Raw genomic sequence first — 2,798 nt, 5'->3', positions numbered from 1 at the left:
ATCTTTCTAGAAGTGAAACAGTCAGTCCATCCTCTCCCTGCTCTCCTCTCCTCTCTTTGCTGCCTCATGTCCTCTCTGATGAGGTCTAGCAGCTCATCATCTTCTCCTCTTCCTCCCTGTCGTAGGTGGCTGAGCCACTTCGTCATCGCTGTCGTTTTGGTCACCCACTGCTGTGCTTGGCCCTGGGGTGTCCTCGGGGAGAGAGGACATTAGGACAGGAGGCTTAGTGGAAGGCATCTGTCCTATCACCTCATCCGTGAGGGCAAACCAGGGCCAAGCACAGCAGTGGGCTTCCCACTGACCCCTCTCCTGAGCCTGGATACTCGCAATCCTAAAGGCAGAGGAAATCAAAGATGACAGCAGGCAAATAAAAACACCACAACAACTCTTAGTAGTTGCACATTTATTAACTTGTGTTCTTAAGAATCATCTTCTTGATAATACACAGACGTACTTTGTATTCTTTAAAGTTATCTCATGTCTTCTGGCCTGCAAGGGGGTGACTTTCAGACACCAGAGGAACGCCGTGTGGACATCACAGGTCAGCAGCGGTCCGTGAGTGGTGTGGTACCGGGCCACGGGAGTTGAGGCTCCGCTGTGAAATTTATGGTTTTCAGGGTTTGTATCGTTAACTCAGTTTCCCTGGGTCTTTCCCTTGTTGTAGTTGTGCGTCTTACTTTGAAAGAAATATTTACACGTTACCATAGTGACCAGAGAGCATTAAGCGGCAGAGAGGAGGACGTTACTCTCAATGTTGGCACATTTTCAGGAGGACGCTGCTAATAAAGTTACACAATTACTCAGTACATTCACGTTTATTATTATATTTACAAAATACCAGTTTTTGTCTTGGTCATTTTATGTGGTTGCATTCATCCGCGACACCTTAAAGGCTCCGTGTCTGTGGCGCAACAAAGGTTGGGGACCGCTGCTGTGCAGCATGAGGGTTAATAGGACCGCACTCATATGAATATGATGTGTACATTGATTTATTCTTGTACCTCCACGCCGTAGCGGCCCAATTCTTCACCCCAGTGAAGAGGTGATCGTTTTCTCGTTTTAATAAATTAAGCCGTTTGGTCTTTGTTCCCCACAACATGTCACCAATTCAAAAAATCTAAATGAGCTGTATCCATCCATCCATCCATTCGCTTCCGCTTATCCTTTTCAGGGTCGCGGGGGGCGCTGGAGCCTATCCCAGCTGTCATAGGGCGAAAGGCGGGGTACACCCTGGACAGGTCGCCAGTCTGTCGCAGGGCTAAATTAGCTGTATGTAAGTGGCATTACATGAAAAACCGCGGGACCCACAATACAAGCTGGTTTACGGTTATTTAAATAAAAGGAAGATGTCTCTGCAGATGCCCAAAGCTTAACAACACGGCCGCTACAACAATTTAACTTTTGTACAACCAGATTTTATATACTTACATTTGAAAGTGTTTTCCTCTTCGACCACCATCGTTATCAGGAACAAATCTCCTGTATGACCCGCAATGAATCCTGGGATATAGTAGGACACGAAGGATACATCGGACCCATCCTTAACATTTGGGTAAAAGTAGGACGCATTTGTCGCTCTTTGAATTCGGACAGCCTTCGTCGCGTTGCTGTGACGTCATTGCCTCCAAATATGGCATTTTGAGCATCCTTCCCCTGAAACACAGCGAGTGCCTCATGGTGAAAGCAGCCATTCATCTGACCTCAGTCTCTCCTTTCCTAATGACGATGTCCCTCCGTCTATTTTGATATGACGCTCCTCCACAGCTGTGCATGTCCTCTGACTGTGAGGCCTGGGTGCTAGATGTTACCAGATGCTGTTGTTGTTGCTGTGTGTTACTAGTTTTTGTTTTACCACAGGCACGAGTGTAACGATGGTCCTCCTCAGACCAGCTGCTGCTTCCTGTCACGATCAGCTGGTTCCAGGAGGAACGTTCCCTGAAATGCTTACAGAGCGTGTGTGAGACGTGCTGTTTTTATTGGTCCAGCAGCAGAAAATAAAACTGATTACATTTTGTACAAAAGTTTAAAAACATTCAGAAAAAGTCTCATCATCATCATCATCATCATCGTCGTCGGTCTGACTCGACTTCGGTCAGACCGCAGGAACATGTGACTGGAAGTCATGTGTGCTGGTGCTTTAGTAAATAGCCTCGTCCATGTTGTCATCGCTGTCGCCGCCAAAATCCTCGCCGTTATCAAAGTATGACATGATGTAATCCGTCTCCTGCGGCACCAAGAAAACATCAATTAGATCCTCAGAAAATCCACGAGATCAATCCCACGTTATTAACAGATTAAACCCAGATTGGTTTCTGACTGGCTGCACTTTAAACCAGTTAATTCCAGTTTAGAGCAGAAGACATCCTGCAGGTGTGAACAGGACGTCCCAGTGACATCACTGATGATGAGATTAACTACCTTTAGAGATTATCTGGGATTATTTGGTTACACCCTCGTTAGAGGAGCGTTTGAATAAACTGATCGATCTGGTCTCACCTCCTCGAACTCCTCTTCGTCATACTCCTCCTCTCCCTCTGCCTCCTCCTCCTCCTGCTTCTTCTTCGTCTCTCCCTCCTCGTCCTCTGACGTCTCCTGCTCCTCCTTCTTCTCCAGGCTCTGGCACAGTTAAGGTGGACTCGTTAGTTTAAGGTGGAACCAGCAGGAAGCCGAAAGTAAACTTGGATTAGAGCTGGGCGATAGAACGATAACGATATGTATCGCGATATAACTTTTACTCGATAGAGAAATTAAGCTATCGCGATAGACCTCGCCGCTCTTGTCCTCTTTAAAAAAAAAAA

At 46.6% G+C, this 2,798-nt stretch overlaps 1 long non-coding RNA gene across 2 annotated transcripts; it reads right to left on the bottom strand.

Moving 5' to 3' along the window:
• Window positions 1-642: 642 nt before the first annotated feature.
• On the bottom strand, window positions 643-2,570 carry LOC102201121 (uncharacterized). Of its 2 annotated transcripts, none has more exons than XR_312496.1 (3): window positions 2,497-2,570; window positions 1,429-2,224; window positions 643-672 (listed from the first exon to the last, which is right to left on the bottom strand). It is a non-coding gene; the product is annotated as an uncharacterized LOC102201121 (long non-coding RNA). The 2 variants fall into 2 exon arrangements; XR_312497.1 differs by having other exon boundaries at window positions 649-676.
• Between the last annotated feature and the right edge of the window lie 228 nt (window positions 2,571-2,798).

The sequence above is a fragment of the Pundamilia nyererei genome, unplaced genomic scaffold (assembly GCF_000239375.1).
Source record: "Pundamilia nyererei isolate P.nyererei 1_Seehausen unplaced genomic scaffold, PunNye1.0 scaffold00996, whole genome shotgun sequence".
NCBI classification, from domain to species: domain Eukaryota; kingdom Metazoa; phylum Chordata; class Actinopteri; order Cichliformes; family Cichlidae; genus Pundamilia; species Pundamilia nyererei.
This window is presented reverse-complemented; position numbering and strand designations above follow the sequence as displayed.